This window comes from Osmia lignaria, chromosome 2 (genome assembly GCF_051020975.1).
Source record: "Osmia lignaria lignaria isolate PbOS001 chromosome 2, iyOsmLign1, whole genome shotgun sequence".
NCBI lineage: Eukaryota > Metazoa > Arthropoda > Insecta > Hymenoptera > Megachilidae > Osmia > Osmia lignaria.
The window spans coordinates 12,029,482-12,056,682 of NC_135033.1; the positions used below are offsets into that span (position 1 = coordinate 12,029,482).

Consider the following 27,201-nt stretch of genomic DNA (forward strand, 5'->3'; position numbering starts at 1 on the left):
TTTTCGTCTATTGAAATGTCGTACAGCTCGGTTTACAGATGTACGATCGAAATTTGTAAAACAATTATGGTTGGTAACAGGATACGGGCAGCTTGCAGCCTGTCGAATTCGCAGGACCCTGCCGCACAGTATATATCTACATACATATGTATCTTGTGTAATTGTTTCCGCCGTGGTGAGTTCGCTACAAAGTTAGCGTAAACCGAACTTGCCGTGAACATCGCGAATGTTTAACAAGTAGAAGCTAAACGTTTCCTATTGGAAATCCACTTTAAATTGCAATCAACTGACTTATGAATTAATTCATAACGTGAAGTGATTATACTGCGTTTAACTCGTTTATGTATTTTCTTTTCACTGAATCTTAAGTGGCATTCTGCAATAACTTTATGATATCAAATCTTTGTAAACTCAAGCAGTCACATTGAAAAATGTGAACAAAGGGTTTGTGTTATCAAATCCTTATCAGCTCTAATAAAGTAGATCTTGCTAACGAGTCTACTAATGGATTTAGGCCGAAATATCGTTTCCTCTAATTTCCGCAGGAAACAACAGTGTCCATTTTCCAAATGGATGATCCTACAGGGAATCTCGATGTATCATATGAATCAAGGAATGATACGATGTGAATTCAGCCAGTACAAATGCCTGAAATACGTGCTGAAAATATGTTTCTGTACGTTTCAAGCAGACGTAGATTCGTATTCTGCATAGTTTCAATAACTCTGGAGTTTATTTTGGTATCTTGATGTAAGCGTTAAGTTAATTAATTACAACAGTGCAAATAACGATGCAAAAAATGATATGAAATCAGATGCAATCGAATGCATAGAATATTCGATTGAAATATGACCATTGAAATTATGGTCAGCAATTTCCTATCCTTCGATTATCTTTAAACGGAATACGTGTTGTTCATTCACATAGATTATAGCGTTTTCCAAAATGAAATTGTGGTTTAGATTAGTAACAAGAACATCGCTGCAGTATTTCGGTCAGCTTTACTGCACTATAGGTGCACTTGACTGCATGCATGTAAATGATACGAAATTACTGTTCGTAGATAAGTTGGGTAGCATTGATAAGGTGTAGAACTTTATTACAACAATTAGATACAACAGAATTCATAATAAATTTTTGTTTTTTTCGTATCGAATATTTTTATCGTATCTTGGTTAATTTTTCAAATTTGTGTAATAGGCGAAATAATAATTAAATGCAGTAGAATTTCAATTATCAAAATTAACAGATTATTATAAAAATTAGATTTTCATCGATTATTCTGTTCACGAATTGAATTCCTTCAAGTCTTAACGAATACAATGAACGGGCTAATGTCTATACTTATCAGCAAGATTGATCTATTTTCGTACGAAAATTTATTCACATCCGTGAGAAACTTTTTTCCAAGAAATCTACAGAGTATAAAAGATACGATTACATGGGCTTCGTTTGATTTATGCAGAATTCTTTCTTTCGATCGTGACCTAAGCTATTGCGCGCTTGCTCCAATTGACCCATTCATTAATAATGACAGATCATTGCTCTTCATCCACGTTCCTTCGATCAATTTCCAATGCGCATTAAATTGCAAATTGTCTTTGGTCGACTTTTACACTAAATTTTGAGTAACTGTATATTAGAATAATAATAATAATTATTATTATTTAATATTTCAAATATGATTTAAATTAAAAATATTAATAATTTCTATAAACTGATTTAAAATACACAAAATAATAATGAAAATATTTAATAGCAATTATTCAGAATTATTCCCCGTGTCCTAGGGAACCCTAGATCGATGCGTTAGGGCTGCCAACCTATCGATGCACTTCACGAAGTGTTCCGGTTGCATCTGACGTTATTAGTACCCAAGCTAGAGTGCTCTCTGTTCGATAAAACGTGTACAGGCGCACGTGAGATCGGATTAACGATCGGTATAGACCTTCTGTCCCACAATGATAGCCGGATTCAAGCGGGACAATGAGAGTTCGGAGACGAGGCTGACCGAATCGTGAATAATAGTTGGTGCCCGCGCACCAACACTTGTTGCTGAGAAATCCAGCTAAATCGTCCATAAAAATTGCCACCCCTTCGATTACTACCCTCGTTAATCTGGAAGGCTTGAGAACGTTTATGAAACGAATTGTGTATAGGTGCCCGAATATTAATTGAATTTAATTGAAAGAAAAAAAATTGTATTCTATTTCACTGGAATAGGATCAGTTCGATGAAATCTCCTGCGAAAATGATTGCATCTTGCAATCGTGTGTGAATTATCATCGGAATACCTATAGGGTGCGCTGAATCCCGTTGCAAGCACGTCGTAAAAAGCGGAAATTCGATGGTGTAGAAAATCCTTTCCGCGTCTTGCGAGATTTTCGAAAGCTTTCGCGAGCCGATTCGCTTCCCGAGGCAACACTCTTTGAAAGGCAACACCAACCGGCGCCTCTCGAATTACTTTCACGCTGAAATTACTTCGCTCTCTCGCCTCCAGCTATTCGTTTAACTGCGAGAGTGGCTTCAGAAAAGCGGCCAGACTCGATTTCGCACTCGCCGCGGTGCAACCGAATTCGTTGCCGGCAATTTAAACGCTAATCCCCGGCTAGATCATTTATTATAAGGCAATTTGTGGATTTTCAATGACTTCAACGATTAAGGGAGACGATCATTTTTTATCTTCTCTCGTTTATTAAATGAATTTTTTTTATTAATTATGAAAAGAAGTACAGTTCTAAATACACTGGTATTCGATTATTATAATCACGGATAATATTATCAATTGGTCACTGTTGTTAAAAGTTGAAAATTATATTTGCAAATTTTAGAAATTTATTTAAAGAATAATCATATAACGTCAAAAATTTGAGATAGTACGTAAAATAAAATTTATAATTATGAATGAACATATATTCCCATTCTACATCCGAAAAAATGTAATTCAAAAAAGTTAGTTAACTTTTAACTCGGATAACAACGTGGCAATTTATTTGGTGTCATGTATTTTATGTTAAAAAAATAGAAGCAGTACAGATACACCAGATACGCGGAGTTTGAATGCGCGAAACGTTGAATTTAGTAAATATTGCCAGCCTGGCGTGGACATTCTCGAAAATTATATCCCATGAAATTAGATCGTTAGGTGGAAATAAAGAACTTTGGGCTACTGCAAACGGGCAGAGTTAAAAGTGCAGTTATGCATAATGTTTTTCCTGCAAAAAGCATCTCTTCTCTTTGAATGAATACCTGCGTTTATTCCAATTTGCTATGAAAATAATTTTTGAAAGTTTGTAAAAAAAAGAATAATTTTGCTTTAATTTCTTAGGAAAAATGAAAATAATCTCTGTTTTCTTTCTATGATTTTCTTCCACCTCTTTTCACACGCCTGAAATCAGTGGAAATGGACGCGAAAACATTTTAGTTTCTCGGTGTAATGGGACTTTTTGGTATTCGCGTCGGTGTCAAGGCGACTATCTTAAATTTTCGCTCGAAGATTACCACGAAACGACGTTTTATTTTCTTCTCGAACCATTTCCTTGAAAGTATTATCGTGTAAAGCCTCGGATACGGAAAGTTACGGTTAGTTGTAAGTTTCACGCTATTTTATGGAAATTATCACTCAACGATTTACAAGATTCTGAGCGACAAATCCTCAAACCTACGAAAAGATTATTGACTGATTCAGTGGAATAATAAATTTGCTGTAGTCAAATTTCGCGGTTCAATTATTGAAGAAAAAATTTAATTTAAAATTACTATTATTGTAAATAGCTATTTTCTATTTTCTATTTCAATTTCAATTTATGTTTTTCTACTATGAAGGAGGGTTAGTACAAAAAAGTGGTAATCGTGAGATATTTAAACAAAATCTTAATAGAATTGAAAAGTTTCAGAAAATAATACTTTCATCAAAATCCTCTTCTATTCGCTTTGAAAAGAAATTTAAACCAAAGTGATCTTTCCGTTGTATACTCTATTTCTTTTTAGGGAAGTACTTTTCTATCAGTCTGACCATCCTGAAATCCATTATCTTTCCTTCTACACTTTGATATTGTTATCCCGAAAATTCACTTCTATCATAAAAACGCGTCTACGGACAACAGGAAGAATACGACTGGAAAGCGAACGATCGATGTGAACGACTCGAAAGCTCAGTCTTTATGTACAAAGAAAACAGTTCTTGCAGAACGTGGCGCCATTATATCAACGAGAAAGTAACGAGTACTCGTTCTAATTAAATTTTCCATCATGAAAAGAATAATATTTTGCGTTTCAAATTCACCGACGTGAAGATGGAAATTGCATTTCAGATTGTTTGAAATTCATCTTGCCATGTACTAAAATGGAGATTAACCCCGTGTGATATAATTCCAAGAAATAGGTTAAGGGATGAGAATTTAAAAAAATTATCATCGCAAGAAAATATTGCTTATTTGCTTAAAAATTTTTGAACAAAAACATTCTTTTTTTAATTCTATTTATAGAAAATTATTGATTTAGTTTCGTCGTTCGATTTTGAGGCGTTCTGTGTAGGTAAATTTGAATTACAGCCGTATCCGAGAAGTTAGGGGTTGAATTCGCGGGGGATCCGTGGCGCGAAAAATAAGTTCGCCGAACGGACGCACGCGGACGAGAAAACGACGGTGATAGGGCGTTACGATACGTTGCGTCATGTAGCAGACGGTTTTCCGGATAGGATAGTAATTTGGCGGCTCGGCGCAAGCGCCGCAAGGCGGGTCCAGGTCAACGGCAAAAACCCGGTCTAGTCGTACGACGAACGTCAAGCCGGCTTGTCGGTAACCGGAACGCTTCGCAGACACGCGAGCACATCCGTTTCCCCCTCTATCACCCCCCGAGCTTTGGAAAACGAAGCAACAGGACGAAGTTGACCCGGAGCAACTCAGTCGGTTTCTTTCCTTCCACGAACAATCATTGAAACATTTCATTAATTACTCATCAGATAACTCGCGTTAATGATAAAAGTGTCATCTGTCAACGAGTTTGATCCTCTATGAATATATTCGTTTGAAAATGGAGCGATTCGTCGATGGGATGAAAAAAAGTTGAAAATTCGAGGAAAAGTGAAGGATGTAATGAGAAGAAAGGGGTAGAAAAGCTAGCCGCATGTGTTACCACTGCTTTTCCCTGTTCCCAAGAAGTGTTTGATGTTGTCAGTCAAAGGAGGGAAGAGCGCGGTGAAGAACAAATAAAGAACAACTGTATCACGAAGAGACTGTGTATTCGTATTTGTTTATTTCGTTGGAATATCAGTGAAGCCGGGCGCGCGTCAGTTTCTCTGCTTGTGGGACAAAGAGAACATCAACGGAACAGCCGTGAGACGGACAGAAAGGTCGACGCACCTGTTTTGTTTTCGTTCGTTCGTTCGACGTTGATAACAGCTCCAGCTGGTTAGTTACAAGTGTCGTCGAAACATTAATTAGAGGAGTGTTGTGATGAACCAGTTCTGGTGATACTCGAGAGAGGAACGAATCGATGAGGGATCGACGATCGATCCGTGGAAGTTAGGAAGCTGAAGGAATCCGGTAACTTGCTACCTTCGACATGAGCATCGCGTGTCACGGCTTGCACAGGTACGCAAGTTTCTTTAATCTTAATACGTTTACCTTGGAAAATAATCGGAAATTATCTGCGAGGACCGAGTTATAAATTTTTTATGGTTGTGGTCATGCCACTCCATTGTGATAGGCGCGATGTCTTATGACGACATCCGATCGTTTGGGACTTTATGATCACATTCGTGCTAGACTTATTTTTTCCGCCACAAATTTCGAGAATAATTAAAAAAAATTCTTATTACTTCAAATTATGAATAAAAGTTACATTAGAATGAAGTAATACATGACAGTAGGAGAACTATCATTTACGTAGCAAATATGGTAGCTCATCTGTAGAGGGTTAACCTTAATGTTCGATGTCGGGGTTAGTGTTCGCTAGGTAAAAGGGAAGAGGGGATAAAAGCGTGTTAGATGGAACGATGAAAAGGAAATTGGTTCGTATCGACCTCTTCTCTTAGTCGACGAATGCACATGGTGCACTTCGAGGAAAGGTCGATCGTTGCTTCGGAGAAAAAAGTTTTTAAACGATTCCTTCATATGCCACTATAGGCTTGGGTATGTGTGTTACATAGATAACTATGTTCTTATGATAATTCTTTAGTCTGTGCAGGATCTGCAATGTTAACTTTCGAGGTCATAAGCTCGTTATGAGATGCATTGTTTAAAGTGATTATTTATTGAGGTGTTTATTGAGACGTGGGTAGACTATAGAGATAGATAGATTTCATTTAAAATTGAGATTAATAACACTGTACACTACTTTGTAACATAGACAGTCTGACATTTGTAATATAATAGAATAAATTTTTTTCTTGAAAAGTAATTAACAATTAATAGACAGTAATAATTTAGAAAGTCTGATTATGATAATAATTATACAAGTTTTTCAAATTAAAAATATTTGAATTGAAAATTGAAATCTAAAATACAGTAATGAGATTTTGATGTTAGAAGCAAATTATTCACGATATAAATTAACACGAGGTTTGAAACAATATTTATGAAGGTGTATCGGACAGTATTAGTAAACAGGTTACTACGAAAGAATAAATCGATAAATTGTCACCGATGTTTACTTAATAAACACATGTCCCCTGTAATTATTTGACAGGGAGAATTAATAGGGTTTTGTTCGATCGAAAGTATTGGAAACTTTCTCAGCCAAGGTGAAATAAATGTCACGTTCGCGTTTTATATTTTATCGCTCGTATGTCCTGGTCATAAATTACATAAATTGGAATTGACATTTAATGTTCACATTCGATGGTGTAGGATCTATATTATTGTGCGGGACAGGAATACCTTTATTTTTACTTCTATATTTAATTTTAATTATAATTAGATCATTCTATAATTACCATAATTTATTTTTGGTATAAACAGTGAACTAACATAATTTTCATATAACGAATACAGGGTCATTTGGATTCAGTAGATAATATAGCAAAAATTTATTTGAAAATTATTATTTGCTGAATTTTAATAAATAATCCTGTAGGAAAAAATACTAAGATCGGAAATTTAGTAATTTATCAAATATTTGAGTATGAAAGAGTGATCTGAGTAAGCAAGAAACGAGAACAACCCGGTTTTCTCGTTGACCCAGTACGCTAACACGTGTAAGCAGCTTTAAAACAAATGGAAATATCATGGTAATGCTCCATTATCAATCATCCCGTTGTTACAAGACACACGCGACGTCTTCAAGGCTCTCAAGTGCAACGATTCCCTTGATTACTCATTGCGTTTTCGACCGATGAAACTCTGTTCTCGAACGAACGAGATCCTTGAGACCTTAACAATCTTGACTTCTTGCAATTAGTGCTATTTGAGTGGAGTAAACGGTAGTAACAGATAGGGTGCTTTCCTGGAACGGATAGTTTCTAAAATTAGTTGGAGATCGATCGATATCGACAAATAACATCATTGCTATTCTTTTATTTTTGTTAATAACAAAATTTCAATTAACATTGTTGATTAGAAAATCACCTTAAGGGAGAATATGTCATTAAATAAATAAATAAAAAGGTGGATGCAAAAATCATCAATGCCGAAATTATAAAATATTTTTAACTATACACTTGCAAAAGAATACTAAAAAGTAACGGTTTGAAGCAAGGAAAAAATTAAATGTGTTTCATCCGGATTATCTTGAATGAAAAGGGTGTTATGTGTTGTAATCTAACCACCCATTTTTTTTTTTTTTTTTTTTTTTGAACCTCTGACATCAAAATTTTGCATTCTCTTTTTTATTACATAGATAATCTTCTTTGTATAAGGTGTACTTATTTTGCCATGAAATTTAATGAAATTTTTTATCATTTTTATAAAACACTTCTAAAACTTTCTTTAGTTATTACATTCTATTTTCTCATGTTTCTTTATAAATAATTTCAAACATATTTTATAAAATTTACAGATCATACTTTATTGTTTAATTTAATTAAAGAGGTCCTTTCGTGAGGCTATGTGCAGTTTCTTTCACAGGCTTCGTGAAAGTTGCAAATGTGAAATAATCAGCTAAAATACCGAGGACGAAAATACTGGTTCGAAAAAGGGAAGATTCCTCCCTTGAACCTCGGATTAACGAGATTTTATGAGCAATGAGGGATTATCTGGGTAAAAGAATGAAAGAGACCGGATGAAATTAACCCCGACCTTCTTTTTTTTAAATTTTATTTTAAACCGCAACGAGTTAACTTTTCAAGACACTTTGGTGCTTCCTTTGAGCTCCTTCTTCCCCCTTGTATCGCTTCCATCTGTAATTGCGCGAGATGTAGAATTATGTTTCTCGTGAAGCTTTTAATTACTTCTCGGAGATTTTCCATTTGCCCCGGGTACTCGCTGATTCAACATTCCCTTTTTTCCTGTCTTTTTCCGCTAAAGTGAACCAACTGGAATGTAGAAAAAAAATTATCTATATGTACTGCAACATCATTAAAATGATTTTTGTTTTGAATACGCAACTACGAAGAAGGATACCGTTGATTCGTTATAATTATGTTTCTTCCTGAAACTTTTAATTGCTTCTCAGGGATTTTTCATCTACCTTGGATATTTATTAATTCGAAATTTCTTTTTACCTATTATTTCTTTTGCAAAAATGAAACCATGATGGAATAACGTAGAAGATACGCTGATTAGCTTGAATTTATTGTACGTGACACGAGTTAATTAATTAATTTTAGATAAAGTTAATAATTACAAATTTCAACGGGGACATTTAAATGTTTTTTAAAAAGGGGTTAAAAAAGCATGTTATACCAACATGTCTGCTTCTAAATAATTTCGTTTTTGATGCTCGGCTATGGAAAACGACATCGTTAATTTGTCTTTCGTTTGAATTCGTCATAATTATGTTTCTCGTATTTGGAGAGAAAATATTTGAGTAGAACCCTGTCCGAGCGTATTTCTCTTTCCATCGACGTTTTCCTCTTTAAATATCACTTATCTCGGGTTACCGTACAACCGGTGGAAAGAAAAAAATAACTTTTCTCATCAGAATCCTCGTAATCCTGTTTCTTTCGTTTTAATCGCTCGATATTTTGTTTCATTTCGTCTCATTTGTTCGCCGGTGTTGGTCGTTTTTACGGTGCGCGCCACGAAATGCAAACGAGAGGTTGTGCATTTGAAACGCAACGTTACACAGAGCGCATAAATTTAATATGCTTTAAGTATGAAGAGTTATGTTTCATATTTTCGCGGTTGAAATAACCGGGCTTTTTGTTCGAAAATCGTGTTAGTTCGCGTGGAAAAAGATCCGTTGAATTTCTCAATTAAGAAACGATATACGTATTTTATTTGAAACGAGCGAGGAAACGAGAATTAATTTCTGAATTTCTGAAATAAATTGTAATCCATGATCAAAATTCATTCTAAAAGCGAAATAAAATATTCCTTTGAAAGAAGTTAATTGAAAATCTGCGAATGAGGATCTTTTTTTTAATCTTTATGGAACTTACGGTACAAAGTTAAAATAATATAGAGTTAAGAACGAGAAGTCGACTTTGGAATTTTTAATTTTCACTAGAGTTTTTAAATGTCGCAGATATTCGAAATTAATAGTTAACAGGTGACTTCAGTGACCTAGGCGCTTATCACAAGCACAACTTTAATCGAGTCAGAAACTCTTCCGTTTAACTTTGAAACAAAACGGGGCAAAAGTGAAACGAGAGCATAATGAATGCAACATATTTGGAGCTTTGTATATGTATTTAAGTACTATAATAGAATTTTTAAACCCACTTTAATTCATTGAGAGACTAGTTTTTTTATCAAGGAATGCCTTTTTTTCTCGAGACAAAAATATAAAATATTTTGGTTATTTATAATTTGAGAGATGAAATCGTGTATAATTTTATTCGTTGCATCGCGAGCACGTGCTGCAAAATGACGTCGCTGCAAATATCTATCGACAGCGGCACTTTGTTCACATTGAAATCCCATTCTGTGAATGTTTATCTACCCTGCTAGTCAATAACAAACGTATAACTCGTATATTGTTCGTGTAGGTTCCATTTGCTTTAGTTACACATTGTGCCACAGACTTTCTACTTTGAATCAGTGTTTTTTCCCCGTTCCGTTGAAATACGTACATTTTATTTCACTCTTCAACCTTTAATGCATTTTCTAACAAAGCGTTGCAGCGTTTATTTTACAGTCATTACATTAATGATGAAGCCTTTTGTGATATTAGGTCTGTGTTAAAATTCTAATCAATTCTGGAAATTGCACATTCGTCAGTGAACAATACTAATTGTAAGCTGTAAATTAACCATTCCTAACCAATTTGTACGAGAAATTTTTGCATAGTTATTTTTATTAAATTTAAAACTTATGTCATGAAATTTTGTCAGTTCATTATGTTACGGTTTCAGATATTGTTCTCCAACAATTTAGCTAGATTTTTGATAGCAGTATTTATTACAAAGTAATTTTTTATGAACTTGTTTCCCTCCCTCTCTTTTGTTTTTAATTGATTTCAATTTTTGTAACACATTGAAATTCAATAATACCGTGTCAATTCATTTAAAAAGTGATGAAAAAGTTTTGAAAAATATGATATCAGTAAAAATAGATTGAAAAAATATTGGAAAAGTTAATCTTTCCGCAAATGTGTGTTATTTACTTTATCTATGTAAGCCAGCTTTCACTCACACCGTGACGTACAATTTACTTTGCAATATTTCCTTATCCTGTCAATATTCTTGTACGCTTAATGCTATTTCAAATGCATGGCATGTGATTCTACAGCACCGACAAGATTCAAGCTTCGAAATGGAAGGTAAATACGTGGAGCATCCTTCATTGAAAATTCGAAATGAAAATCTCCTTTTCAAAGAAAAACTACATCCTTTCTTCCATCTACTTCCTTTACGCTCAGATTTGTATTTTACTCTTGATGGACATACTTTGTCCATTTTGTTTACTTCCATTAAATTTTCTCTGATCTTTCCTATTTTCTGTTGTAGTAATTCAAATATAATCAGTCAGGATAAAATTTTCTCAAAAAATAGGAGCAATATACGTTGAGACAAGTCGCATGCATTGTTTCGAATTGCGCCAAGGTTGAGATATTTCAAATTTTCACGTTTTCCCTCGTTTATCGTTTGCCCTCTTTTCACTCGGTCGTGTTCCATTTGATGTTCCATATGATTCATCCCCGTATCGTGCCCTTTCATACATGTATGCTGTGCAGTTATAACATTTTTTATTCTATATTTAGTACATATGTACAAAGAAAAATAGAAAGTAACATGCGGGGATTACTCGATAACTGAAAAGAAAAACAATTCGGATTTCTGTTTTCCCTCTCGTTCGACGCGACACGATAGTCGATGCGAAAAATTTCCCTGGCATTATCGTGACACGTAGTGTTCAATTTTTCCGAGCAACAGGAATTTCTGCTTTATATTTCACGGTCTGCAGCTCTTTCGATATTCGCTGCGACCGATTTCTCAAGCCTATTCAGCATTTCTCCAGTTTACTTTACTCCATTCATGCGGCTAACATTGTGTTCGATTATGAGCATATGATCACCATTGACTTTCTATGGGGTGCTACGCAAACCATTGGGTGGTGATGATTTCACACGATGAAAATATATGCTTTGAAAAATTCGTGGCATTTTTTAGGAGTATTAGTATTAAAACCGAGTTGATGAAATAAAAATATTCATGTATATTTTTATTCATTCATGAAGCAGTGTTTGTTGTTAAATGTGTGACAGAGCTCGATTTCACGAATAAACCAAAATAAAAATAGACTCTACAAATACTTTATCTATTTACCTTTAGCCTTATAATGATTTCTTTTTACTAACTGTACTTGTTAGTTATATAATAATACATTAATCTTTATTTATATCTCGTGTATCGTTAACTAGACATCCGCGTTTCTTTCACCAGCCTTCATGCTGACTGATTTTCAAGTAATCTTCGAGGATCGAGGTCTCTGAAAGGATTATTCGAAGCTGACCGTTCTTCGAACCTTATCGGAAATCTGTTGAGATTCAGCGAGTGTTTGGAACGTTTTCAGGATCCCTATTACGTTTGATTAAACTCGAAAAATCAATCTTCTCTTCTCATAACATCTTGAAAATCGAGCAATCGATATAAACTCGTGTCGAGTTCTTTCTTCCAATATCTACTTGCGAATCTTTCGTTCAATTCCGCTGAAGAAGATTCAAAGACACTGTATTTTTCTTATAAATTTCTACTACTCCCGAGATCTATTTTCAGAGAATATGTTTGGTACATCAACTTTAAGGAAATTGAATGGAATAAAATCGATGATGATATCCTCTTTAAGAGATGGTACAAGGTGTTTAGAAATTAATAGTTGAAGACTTTAAAGATAGACAGTATTGGGAAATGCAATTGAAAGTAGTCTGTGGGGATGGAAATTATTCACGCGGTGAAGATTGAAACGGAAGCGACTTTGTAATTGACACTGAAGACGGAAACCACTCGGGTAGTAAAAAGTAGAGATGGAAATAATTCATGTAGTGGAAAATGAAGATTTTCATTATTTCAATTTTCTATATTTTGCAAATTCTTTCGTTTAAAAATTCTACACTTGCTTATGGTAAAAATATTGGGTTAGTTTCATAAGTATAGGTCGCGATTGACCCAGGCTCAATTGTTTGAGGGTTAATTGCTCTTCCTCCAACGATCGTTATTTATTTAACGCCGGAACCTTGGTCAGTGCTGCAATTATTGTATAGCTTGTCCACTTTGTGCATAGTCGTTGATAGTTACAGAGTATATCCCGCTGGTAATTAGTGCTTCCGGTGGAGAATAGATTTCATTATTCTTTCAGAATCGATCACAGACCCATCTGTTGTTATACTCATCCTTGGTAGCGAGTACTGTTTGTCCCGCAATTACGTCTTCGTTCAGTTATTGTTTGTTAATCCTATCCGGAAATGCTTAATTGCGTGAAGATTATAGAAACTGTCTGCTTAACCCTCGGCGGACCATGTAGAGAGTCCCATTTTTAATTTAATTCTCGTCTGGAAAGGTCACTTGGAAACAATTTTTTGAATTAAAAATTAAATACACCAAAGAATGTGCTATTTTTCGTAAATGTTTATTCACAATTCAAGGAAGAACAGTGAAATTTGTATACCATTATAATATTACATGTTGTTTGTTGAGTATCACAGAAGAACTACATTTTATTTTAATACACGTTGAAATTGCATGCTGCGTTCTGAAATGCGATTCTACTTTTGTACAGAAATTTGAATGTGTGTTGGTGCCATTAAGCTGGCTAGATTCGTAGTTGTAAGGTAACCGCACAAAATATGGAACGCCGAAATTTAAAAGCTTACCCGGAATGGAGAAATGGTTTCTTTTAAATGAAACCAACGTCAAAACTTACCAAAATTAATGTACTTTCATATAATGGGCTTCCCTTGCAATGCTATTTTACTTAGGGAAGCCTGCTTTGCTCGATACTGTACGTTCCCTGCATCGAGAGGGTTAAAATAAATGTAATGGTTGATTGCTTCATTAACGATGGTAAATTAATCTATCAACGATGAAAAATAATTAATCATCGTCAATTACTCATTTACAGAGAAATTGTATCGATTTCGTAGAAATAATTTTTTATTTCTAATTTATTGAGATTGCAAAAGAAAGTTTTCTTTAAATAAATTAAACAACTTTGAGGCAATAAACGTGGAAAATGGAGAATTACTTAGCTCGTAAACGTTTTCTTCTAGAGTTTAGGGTCTTTCAAAGTTCCATCTCAAAGGGGCTATTTAAATGCTTCTTTCAGGCCATCCTTTGAGATTCAATTCTACAGATTTCTTCGTTTCGTGGTATCTCGAATCTCTCAAAGAAACGATTGTTAATCCACGAAACCTCTATAGCCTTGACGTGGTTTACATCTAACAATTTCGAACGCTTTTGGAAATTTTTCAACCGTAATTTTCGGTCATCCGTAAAACGAGATCGTGAAACTTCGATTTACTTATTTTCATGAAACTGACTGAAATGAAATTGAACTGACGACGATGTAAATTTGCAATGTTCGAACACATGTTGTCGATCAGAATAACAAGTTTCGACAAAATAATTTTAATAAATATTATAGTAAGATGAATTCGTAAGCATTTCAGTTGGAAATATCGATTGCACGGTCGGTCGTGCGGGCAGGCAAATCATTCAATTTAATAATTCATCGCAACATTTCGTCATCGCGTAATTTAGCACGTTCAGTGTGTACGTACGATGTGTATTGTCACTTGAATGGCGATGCTTAAAGTACCATGCAAGATATATCGTCGTTTCCATAACAGGTTAAGAAGTGTTTGTAGATCGTTATGATGTTTAGCTGAAATTTGTTAGTTACGCCAATGATTAAATATTATATTAATGGTAATAAAAATAACAAATATTTATATTAAACTTTCCAGAGTACTGATAAATGAAATTGCTTTAAATCATTCCAGAATGAAAGTAAAAAGAATTCACTGGGGTATCAAACGTTATCGAACCGAAGAATATGAAAAATTAATTAAAATTCGATTCAGAGAGTTACTGGTATCGCTCGAAATGGTAACAGATTTAATCTCGCTTTTCCGAACGAATGCGAATGAAATGCTTTAATTAAGCGAGAAACTTGCTTTCCAAGATGTTTTCACGCAGCTGATAAATCGACCAGAATCGCTCGCTTCTCCGCGGTACTGACTGAGCGAATAATTCCATTACATCAGTCGAGTATTCTCTGTCGAAGCTGTCTCCACGTGAATTCATCCTTAATTGTCTACCGACGTGATCTAACAGCGAGTTAACACTCGCAAATGATTATTTCCATCAAGCTCTGAGTCGTTCCCGACTGATCGATCCCACTTTCACCCCCTTTCGTTGCGCTTCTCTATGAACGGGAGAATTTGATTCTATAAAAAGTATACAATAGAACTTCCGTTCTTTATTAACGGTTCGATTATATAAACTATTAACCGTAAGTTAGGGAGGGAATATGCGTTCGCGCGTTCGGTGTTTTTTGATTCTGACAGTTTGATACCTTTGTTTGTCACGAAACGCCGAAATCCGTTCGTTCGTTCCGTTCAGAATACTTGATTGGGTTTACGGTCGAAATGGGGTAAACCTTCGGTCGATATGGGATTTTGTAACGTTACATGTGTGTTTGGGAAGCATACGGAGAAGCAGAGCTTTATCTTGCTATCCCTTTATCTCGGAGAGCTTCGGCGAATGTTACGATACTCGTGGGTGACATATTTTTAAGAGGATCTTTGTTGGGGTAGATAGAAAGATCAGGTATTCTGTGATATTGTTTGAGGTTCTGTTGCTACTTTTTTCATATAACAAACAATTTACACTTGATTTATTGCAGTAGTTAGATGACTAATTCTGTATTGTAGTAACAACTACGAAAACTTTTGTAAAGTACCTATTGTAATGTTTACAACAATTCAAAGCAACTGTCAACCATTTTAGTTGAAGTTCAGCTACGTAATTAATGTCTGTTAGTACTGCTGTGGAAAGTTTGAATACGCTTCTGTTCAACAGTGATTTATAACGCTTTATTTTGCGATTTTCAAACAATGATGTTTGGCTGATTTTATTTTAAGACATTATTGTATTTACAATAAATACACCTTCGTCAATTTCTGAATCATTGAATCACAGTATGAAGAGTGAAAACAATTCTTTTACGAAGAATGAAACCGAACAGAAACAATTTAACAAAGAAATTTATACAGAGAACGAGGTAAATGCAGAAAGAGTGAACTTTGTATCACAATTGTGTGTTCGATGCAAACACGTGAAAGAAGTATCAAAGGAGAGGACGGATGTTCCACAGTTAGATAGAAACGCATTTCCGTTGCTAACGACTTTCCTTTACAATCTTTCAGTCTCGCAAACCAATTTCCTGTACGAAATTTTTTTTCTAACTTTGTCTCCGATTGTGTACCCGCGAAAATCGAATAGCATCTCGAAGAAGAGACATACTTTTCGTGAAAAGAACACGAGATGTCCTCGTGAAATTGTTCTCGTTTGGTTCATTCTATTTGGATTTTCACGAATCCATTTTCCTTTCGTATATAGGATTCTAAATATACCTACTCTATTAGTAAACGACTCAATTTATCTAATATTAATCAGGTTCCAATTAGAAGATGTCTACGTGTTTCCTTCTCCTCTATGGCGTTCGTTCGAACATAATTGGCCAGTCGGCGTGTTCGTAATAATTTACTCAACTTTCCATGGTCCCTGATGGGAATTCAGAAGCAACTGGCATTTCGCTTCGGCTTATAAGGGAAGAGGAACCGATGTTAAGCCGGCTATTCCTCCGTAAGACAACTTTGTTTTAACAGCACATGGACACAAGCTTTAATCTGTTTGCCTCTGAATCGATTTCGAATATCCTTCAAAGATTATCTTCGAAAATTAAGTTTTCCTTCGAACATTTGATTTTCTAATTATCTCAGTTCTCTTCTCTTTTATAGTCATTTTATCGTGGAGAAATTTTCGTGTAGAATTCCCAAGATTCGTATAATTGTAAGTTTAAAAGGATATATTTCTCTTGTAAATATCGTGCAATTTTCTGACTCCAGAACCGTAATTAAGACTTTCAGCCATTTAGTTGTGTTTACACTCTGCATAAAAGTTTCATTAAAAAATTCTTAAGACGTAGCTTCAGTTTTTAAAGTAAGGTTTTTCTTTCCAAATTAGGAAGCTACAGTTTCCTCTTGAGCATTGAGCCACAGGTAAATAGTGGTAATTAAAGTTCTTGCAGTTGTAACTTCAACGAGGGATGAATAATAAGGATTATTTTCTTTCAAAGTAAAAGTAAAATGAAATTTGTTAGTTGATAACATTTGAGGGATAATATTTTATTACAAACGTACAGTATAAAATTTAGAAAATGAAAATAATATGAAATACGAAATTAAATTAAAATTAGGATTCTCTCCATTCTCTCTCTTCTCTAATTAAAAAAAAAAACAATACAGAAATAGTATTTTGAATAGCAATTATATAAAATAATAAATAGAATGTTTAAATTTGAAAATTAATTATTTCTGTTCTCATTAATTATAATTTCATATCTATTTTCCATTTTAACCCAAATAATTGGTCTCTCAAATATTCCTCCTACTTAAAAAGATTTATCAAACGAAAAATGGCCATTCTGAACCATATCCTGATCGATGAATTCAGGTGCACGGTATATTGCCATACTGTGCACCTCGGAGTCACGACATTAATTAATGTCACCGCTGTAACCTTAATCCCGAATCAAGTAATCCGTGGATTATACGACACACTCCTATCTCGACTGTCCAAGCTAGTATGCATCCTCTTTGGTTACTGTTGTTCGAAATTGAAACGGTGCTAGTCGCTTAATGCTCACCACACGCCAACTGTGAAAGCTTGAATTCGGCCCTTTGCATCCGTAATAATCCAGACCCTGTGTATTAATTAATTTCACACCTGTTTCATAGCGCAGAAACTTTTGTATTCTCTGACAAACGTGACTCTGCTTCCACCTAATTTAGATACAGATACAGCGGGAAATGCTGTAACGAAATACGTATTGTGTTATTTGGAAGCTCTGTAGTAAAATTCATCTGTAATTGAAATTTTCCAAAAATAGAAATAATTTCGCAAATGTCAAAAGCTCTTGTTTCTTTGCAAATCCCATGGTACAATCTCTATGATGGTCGTAAAACGTCGTATCAGTTTTTTCCTGTCCAAACCTTGGAGCAATTCTTGTAGAAGTCGATCCAGTTTTGCGAAAGTTATCAAAATGTAACAAAAACCCATCGAAGTTATCCAAAGTGGATTCTAGACGGAACTATGGAACTAGACTTTGTTGAAGTCCGCTGAATCCTCTAAGAAGCTGATTCCAAGCTGGACGAGATTAGAAGTTGAAAATGCGTTTAGAAATGGTCAGAGCTCGCGAAAGTGGGTCAGAATTCTCACGAGGGTCTATCGCAGCTACGTATTCGAAGTTGAATGAAACCTGGTGAATATTTCGGTGTACGTGACACGGGATGATCGTCATTGAACTGCGTTTATTTACCTCGAAATTACTCAAGAATAGAATGTTACAATAATAATTAATTAAAAATGCATCGATTCAGGTATTTTATTTATAGTCAGAATGGTCGGATAAACTGAAGCAGAGGTAAATGCATCGGAATCAAATGAATAACTAAAGACGAGGAAACAGGTTGTTGGAATGAATCGAAACTTTAGTTGCTTGCTGTTCGCTTGAACGAAGAAACTCGTGAACCTTCAACGAGATTCGATTCGAAGAGAAACGCTATTTAGACGCTTGTAATCAGCCTAGCCCAGATTTAGAGAAACCCGTGGCCGGTTCTCCTCTAATCTATTTAACTCGTCTAGTGTCCTTTGAAGTCCGAGCCACTCCTCTAATTTCGGGCTAAATCGAGCCGGATTATGTCGTTTCTAAGAGGATTTTTCAACGAGTCTATTTGAGTCTACCTGGATACTTGCTCGTTTCACTAAAACTCTCTGTGAATCGTTTCTATCCATATCGACCCTATAACATTTTTCATTAGGGAATTTAAAAAGTAAATTTTTCATCAATTTAAATCGTACACAGGGTGATTAATTTTTGACAGATACGATAATTTTTCGAGTACCTTCAATAAAAATCAATAGATTTCCCATAAATAGACTGTCTGATTAAATATTGGATTTCCATTTGGGGTAAATTTAATCAAAATGGCACACAAGGGTCGAATCAATTTTTCTGATATCAAATCTCCATGATTTAGTATTATTTACGATCGGAGAACTTAGATATAATTTTATCTAGGACCTAGATTTTAGGTTTTCATTCATTTATTGTTCCTGATCAGGTGGCCTAAATCTGTTGTCCAAGGATATCGTGTCTCGGTATCCGATTCAACGTAAAGGAAACATTCGAACTATGTATCCCCGTAGCATGCATAAGCCGATCGGTGCAGGAACGTGCCAAAAATGGCCGATGAAATGTGGCGAAAGTTTTCGGTTGTGCATCCGAAGCGATCAGGATTTACGAGATCCGAAGATTTATGAGGCTTTGTCAGAAAGTTTTATCGTTGCCGGCTTACCACTAGCAAATTTCGTAATATTGAATTGGTGAATATGAAACTGCTCTTTGGAATAATTCGCTTCGAATAAGTAATTTTTCGTAATTTTATTTAATCAATAATTTGAGAAACTGTTAGATGTACAAATTGATTCGGTATCCTTTCTTTTCTGCCGGTAGAATATAAAATGTCGCCGTCGCGTTATTAACGTGACATTATTTGTTCTCAATCAACAAAGCAGCGATATTACCCGATGAATTTATTATTCATCGCACAAACACGATATAACGGTATGAAATTATTACCGTGAAATGCCAGTTGGTTCTGTTTTCAAATAATGTCTGAAGTAGCAATAAAACGATGCGGAAGAGGAATAATAAAAATAATTAAATCATTCTACGTAATTATTTGTAATTACTCGTTGATGCATAATATCGTATGAATTGAAAAACAGATATAAAGAGCTTCGTACAATATAAAATACCAGAACTTTGACATTGATGATAGAGTCAATGAATTAATTTAATTAATTAATTCGCTAAGTTTATCAGAAAAATGATTGAACATTCGTTTTAAACACGCGATCGTAATGTCGAGCGATCTTAAAACATGATTGAAGATAAAAAGTCTCCGAACTGTCAAAGATATAGAGAGCGTTTTAAACGGCTGGGTAAATCTTGAAAGCTTGGGAAGTTGTGAAATACTGAAGCTTAAGCAGAGACGAAAGTTACATGAACGTTGTAAAACTCGTCAGAGAAACTAACCTCGTAAAGTTAACGCGATTTCCACGGATATTTTTTTTTCCACATAAAAAGGAATTTCTGTGGACATTATACGTCAAGCTTTACCAAGTCTTCCGACAGTAAAATAACCAATGTTTAATATTGCTTTCGTTTGAAATTAAAAATAAGCATATTTTATATTTAAATAAAAGTCCTTAAGGTTAAAGGGCTTCATTATTCCAGTTTTCAACATTTTCAAGTACCCTTTCGGAAGCTTTTTCAGCTCAAAATAATTTTTCCCGATCAAATTGCCAAAAAGTTTAGAGTGCAAAGAGTTCGATCTTCTCCGAAATTTGAATTCAATCCGTTTCCAATCAAAAACTGTTTGCACCGATTCATGCGGGTATTGTTCCAATCCTCTCTATTTCCTGAACATTTTTTCTGCTTCGATTCACTCTCAATGTAGAATGATCGATTCTTCTTTAAACAGTCACGACGACGAAAAATGTACAGACTAATTTCTATTATAGTAGCTGAGTTGTTCTCTAATTAACGTGGAGCTAATCAAGATGCTTTAACTTGTGACTCGTACATTTTCATTGAAATCCTGATAAAGGATGTGGAAGAATGAAAAAGCAACAGGAAACCGTAGATGAATAGAGCAGAGACAGGATCAGGAAATAGAACAGACCGAGGTCAAAGCGAATAGAACCGAATCAAAATAGAGCATGAAAGTGAATAGAGCAAAGGAAAGCAAAGTGTAAGTAGATACTGTAACAGGAAATAGAATAGAGCAACGTCAAAGTGGACAGGGAAAAAGGAAATAAAGTACAGAAGAGGATAGAGTAACGATAGATATAGCAGGAAATAGAATAGAGTGAGAAAAATAGAAAATAGTCGAATATAACAAAAGGACATTGATATTTTTGTATAATTAGGTTTTAATTTCTTTAGGTTTTGTATTTATCATTATCAAATTAATTAAAATTATTTCATTATTGTTTCTAATAGAATCACAAATTTCCTACTTCACATTTGGCAAAATAGAAAAATATATGACAATAGAGGAAACTACATAGAGTCTATAAATACAATAGAATAGAACATACAATTTCCATCGTTCTACTTTCCATCTTGATAGAACCAGTATCGAGAAACGTCAATGAAAGGTTTTCTTTTTTCCACTGGTTCTAAGATGCATCATTATTAAATCCGTACCGCGAAAGAGCACGAGCAGGCTTAAAGTTTTTCTCAGAAAATTCCATTATCGATCGACGAAGCAAGTTCTATTCAGCTTTAGTTAGCCGATACCATTGGGAAAACGAAGACGAAGACGAAGACGAAGACGAAGACGAACGATGGTGGTGGGTACCTTTGTGAACAGATAGGGTACCCATTTCTCGTGTCGCGTTTACTCACTATTTGCACCGTTTGAGAGACGTTTGACCGAGTTTCCTCCATTATTAGAATCGATGGTACATTAGGAGCGTTGCTTGCTTGAATTTTACAGATAATGTCCAAAGTAGACCCTGGAGGGCCGACTTAGCCTTTTATCGACCGATGAAAAGGTACCGTGAAGAGTTATCGCGAAACTGATATTTTGTCTCGATAAAAGCCACTTTGCCAACCTTTCAAATCATCCTGATACCTTTGATTCCCGTTTCTCTCCCAACATTTTAGACAATTTATGTTTATGATCAATGTTAGAGAGGATATAGAGTAAATTGTACAATGATTTACGCTTTAAACTGAACTTCTATTTCGAAACTTTAATTACCATGTTGCCATTTATTTAGGAAATTCTATGAAATTTTTTATTTAATAATTCCGATATAAATTCCAAATAATTTGATAAACGATAAGCAGAAAAGTATTATAAAAAGAATTGAATATAGAGAAATCAATCGTTGAAGGGAGGAGAGATTTAGAAATCCATCGTCCCTTCAAAGTTACATAAATTCTACTTTGCCATTTTAAAATATTCATCGATCATTTCGCCTCGTTGTACTCGATCATCGTTCTACTTTTCCCTTCGTTTCGTTTCGAACAGCCCTCTTTTTTTTTATAGAAAAAAAAAAACGGTGAAAAAGCTTTCCCGAACGATCGCCAGAGGAACCATTAAAACCCAATAAATCCTCAGCCCCATATCAACGAACTTTTGATTTGTTTTACGTTGACGTACCGATGCAACCGGTTGAATTTGATATATTGCAGATAGAATGAAATATTGTGACGACATAGGTTTTTTCTTTAATCCTTGAACGGTGGAACTTGGGTCAGTCGTGACCCAGATATGCGAAATGTATATATAATAATATTTTGAGTAAAGTTTAGAGCACAAATTTTATAAGAAAATTTGTAAATTTGGAATTTGGGATTTGGTATTTAGAATTCAGAATTCTATACTACGAAACGACATAATTCATGAAACCCACATATGTGAAGTAATAAATTCAGATTTAGCATACCTTCCTTTCTCTCGAAACTTTCCAAGTACTTTCAAAGTTTCGCTGTACTCCCGAAAGCTCTGCTCTCACCACATACTGTTTGCTTACACTATTTGAACACTCATCCTTCAAACATTTCCGGAAATACAAGAAGAACATAACTACTCTAATACAAGTACACCTTGTTTGAGTTTTCGTCCCCAAATAATACTCTGTTCTCGTGAAACTTACTACTTTCACATTTTTCTCCAACCAAGAGATAATCACAACAAATTGATTCATTTTACAGACATAATTGCTGGAAGGTATTAGTAGAATTATTAATAGAAGGCATGTCTTCGGAATGAACGTTAAATCCGATCGTTAGTTACGGAAACAAGATACATTATTAAGCTTCCTTTCTAGTCCAAAGAAATGAACGTTTGAATAATTGAACTATCGCGATTAGTCTTTTGGATCATTAAAGAAATTAAAAAGACAATGGGTTAAATAAATAACGAATTCAATGCAATTTTGAGTTTAGCCATTAAATTAAATTAAATGGTATTACTCTTCTTATATATAATTTTTGTAAAAGAAATTCAATGGAACGTTTTCATTCTTATCGGTCCTGTAAGTTATGATGCGAATAAAAGTTAGATGCTTTTCCATCCCGATGACAGAGTCTCAAAGGGAGATTTCTCCGCTATTTCTCAATCTTCGAGCTAGAAACGTGGTATCCAGAAGGACGTTTTCAGAATTCGACTCAACTTTCGCCATCATGCACCCATAGAGAAGTCGAGGTTCAGAACTTTAGGTCGTTGAGTCACTGGCATGCGACGACGCGACGCGACGTCGCGAATAAGAAACGTTCATCCTCCTTACGGGATTTGCATGATAAAAAACGGTGAAATGAAATAGACTTGGTGCATCTTGATGTTTTATATTCTCATGATTTTCTCTTTTGCTGTTTCCTTTGGAAGAGAATTATTCCTTTTCTACCTTGGAAAAACTTTTGGAAAACGTTCAAGAATGAGAGGGTGATTCATGGTTCAAACGTCTTCATTTTTATGGATTATAACCTTTTTGAAACATTCAAACCTTGGTAACTTGAAAGTGATATAAATTTTAATTCCGTTCTAATTTCATTTTAATTTCGATTTAATTATTCGAAAAGCACCAAATTATCAAAAGAAGAAAAATTATTCGATTGAAAAATCATTTCTTTGAAATTACATAAATTGTGTTTGGTGAAAGGAAGAAAGGAAGCGATATAAGAAAGGTTGAAAGAAACGTCGAAGATCGTTCATGGAAGACCGCTCCCTTAACAATTTTAGCACGTAAATCCGCCGGATTCGTTGACTCATGACGTTTAATTTATTTATCGAAATAAGAGTGAAGCAAAGTTAATCCCTTTAAACCGATAGACTTTGATGTATTGCGGCAGTGACGTCGTCGCCGCTGATATTTTATGTATGAACCAAGGAAAGTAGACGGACGCTCGATAATATCTGAATTTTCAACAAACCATTAGAACTTTTGCTTGGAAGGTATACCTTGTTTCTAATGCAGTTTTCATTCATAATTCTTCAACCAATTTTTCTACATACTTTTGTATGATTGAATTAAGAATTGATTCTGTTAGGTATAGCCAACTTGGGTGTATGTAAGAAATCCTACATATTATTTTCAAAATAATAAAAATAAGAAAACGACTTTAAAAGCAAAGGGAAAATCTTTTCCATGGTTCTTGAAAATACGAGTATAAAAGTCAAATATATGATATTTCCAAGACTGAAACAAAGTATCTGCTTCTTCTGTTTCTAGAATTTTTTACTTCTTGCTTCTTACCTTTTTCATCTGCGCACTATTTTTCACTTGTTTATGGATTTCCATTGTTATACCTTCAGTAGTAATTCGCGTTTTTATAGCTTTCGATCTCGTTGCTCCGATTCGAAGGGTTCGCGAAATATCACTGGCAACATTTTATAAGGATCAGCCGTGGATATTCCAGAAACAAAATTTCTGATATAAAACCCTACTATCTTTTTACGGTCCTTTTTTTCACATCAAAAAGTCAGTAGCTTTAAACTTGTCTGTGAAATGAAAATCATCGCATTACCAAAAGGAGTTTAAAATTACAAGAATCCAAAATTTAATAAGATACAAGAACATCAAAGTTTGATGAAAATTATTTTAAATTCTTACATACTGTGTTTCCAATATATGAAAATCTTCCACTTAGAAATAGCTTTAATCAAAATTCTTCTTGTACGTGAATATTAAATAGCTTCAAAAATGAAAATTCAAAAGGTTAATAATAACAAAAGCAGAAGCTGTCAAGTGCAGGTATTTCGACGAACAGTTAAAGGGCATATTTGCAGGTGTACACATGTGTACGGTTGATCGAGTGGTTAGAATGTACTTTGATTATACACAGAATGTATTCAATCAGGAAATATTGCTTTCACCCCCCGATTCAGGGAATGATTTTCACCACTGACACGTGTTAAACGTCGTTTACACTGGGTTGGTATAACGTACAGGATCAAGCTGGGGTCATTTTAGCTCGAATTATTATGATACACATGTGGGTGCATGTGTAAGTGTCAAGAAAGGTCTTTTGTTGGTCCAGAGACAATGATTTATTGTCCCCGGTCAGAGAGATGATGTACCAACCTGTTTTGAAATTCTAATTAGGAATTTCGATCACACTCTGTTCGTTTAAGCTTATTTCGTACACGATTGATATTTCGGAGAATTTCTGCTCATTTTATTATTTTTTATAATAAATAAAAATGTTAGATTCGTATATAACAGGAAGGGTTGGTAAACTGGATAATTTCATTGGCCATGGCAGCTTTGTAACATTATATTCAAGGGTGTCTCGTCGAAAGTTGTTGAAACTTGTTTCGTTGAAACTAGCTAGCTGACAAGCTGTTCGTTTCTCATCCTCGTGTGACAAGGGAAATTCGATTCGCCACCGTGCACTCAGATCATTTATAACACCTCGACTTCTGACGATGGTGGTTCGTTAAGAACAGCCATTTAAACTTTTAGTCTTCTTTCTCTGGATATTTTTTGAAAGTTCCGTTAATTATCACTGCTATCAGGAAAGTTTCCACCAAGAAACAATTATTCTTACCTTGTAATTAAGCAAGAGAATGATCACTTCACGTCATCTGCATCGTATCGAAGAAGAAGTGCTTTCGAAGGATCAAGAATCTTAAAGATATCTCTAGGGAAATCATTTACAAAACGATTATGAAGAAAAATTTCTTTAGAAAAAGAATTTATCTTGAAATCAAAGCTTGATGATACATCGATATAAAAATTTGTATTATAGATTTTATTAAAAAATAGTATCATGGATGATTAAATAAGGATACAAAAACAAGGAGGAATTTTTGAGATTTTTAAAGGATGATTGTCGATCACGGTGATTGGTCGCCAGAGAAATTGCAATTAGTTCGATAATTACAGGACGTCGAAATAAAAGAGAAAGGAAAAGGAAGAGGAGGTGGGCGAGAAGAAAAATCGGAGGACATCTAGTTCAGCCTGGGAAACGCAATTACCAGACGATATCCGAGAACCAGGACCCTCGTCGCAGCAAATATTGAAAGAGCACCGATGAACACACAAGCTCGATCGTCGACGTTGAAGGCAAACGACAGTTAATACAACACAATTGCTTACAGGCATGCTCGAACGAGCTGTTAAAGATTTTCGTTTTAACCCTTTCCGTTCATAATCGTCATTACTTACTTATCCTTATTAATTTTGCTAATGGAAATTACGGATAAAAGGTATACACAGAACTAATAATATAATTACTTTAAATACTGTAGCTTACCGTGCCATACCCTGATACCTATACATGGTCATTTACATACTTAAGTAAATAAAGTTTTTATTTATGTATCATTGTTTCCTTTCTCTTTTCAAATTTTTCTAAATTTAACCAGAGAGATATTTTGTCCCTCAATTATTGTAATACTACTATCTTCTCAATCTGTTTTTGGTGTACACAATGTACTGTTGTTCAGTATCACATAGGACAAAACCATTCAGCTCTTTGGCGAATTAGTACCTACCAACGTAACGCTTTGTTAATTAACGCATAGCTACGCACTGAGCATGTTAACGTGCCCCTGTTTCGTTACAAATTAATAATACCACGTGTTTCTAACGATGTTAGCGAACGTGTACACCTGTTCTCGTCGGACATTGTTCGATGTGAGTTGTGCGAATCATATACGAGAGTGTGGATTTAAGTGTACACGTGCATTCTCGGTTGATTTTAACCCATTTCAACTTTGGTATAAAAATGCAATTTTTTATTCTTCTAAATTTTGAAGGAATGTAATTTTTAATGTAGTTTTTAATTTATTTTTTGGAAGATAATTATTAGAATCTAACTTTGAAATTATCTTGGATTTCGATATTTTGATAAATCCATTCCTATTTATTTGTATTTTATACCAATTTGCTAGAAAAGAGAAGTTTGCTCTCTTGATTACTAAGAAATAAAGGGAAGAAGCTTGAACCGTTCCTCGATGGTCTTTTCGAATTATATCCCGTCACAATTCATTTAAATGTCGTTAAGGGAAATTGCTCTTTTTCTACCTAAGAAAGTACTCGATTCGATTTACCTTCTTCTCTATTCGCCAAGCGCAGGTCGAGTTCGTTACGATCAATCTTCATTAGCGTACAGAACTTCCGATAAGACGAGACAACATCTTTTCAAAGTATTATTTTCCGGCTTATCACCGGGGAAAAATTGTAAAGACAGCTCCTTAATTTTCAACCTCGAACACGATACAGAAACCTGATTCCGTGAGATAAATTTTTTTTTTCTTGTACTCTCATCGATATTCATGAAGCAAAAGAAT

General features: G+C 34.6%; 1 protein-coding gene across 1 annotated transcript in view; it reads left to right on the plus strand.

Moving 5' to 3' along the window:
• Window positions 1-4,783: 4,783 nt before the first annotated feature.
• 5-HT7 (5-hydroxytryptamine receptor 7) overlaps window positions 4,784-27,201 on the plus strand; it is an 87,233-nt gene continuing 64,815 nt past the window's right edge. Inside the window, exon 1 of the mRNA XM_034329945.2 lies at window positions 4,784-5,594. The gene's annotated coding sequence lies outside the window, so the exon portion shown is untranslated. The remainder of the gene's footprint in view (window positions 5,595-27,201) is intronic.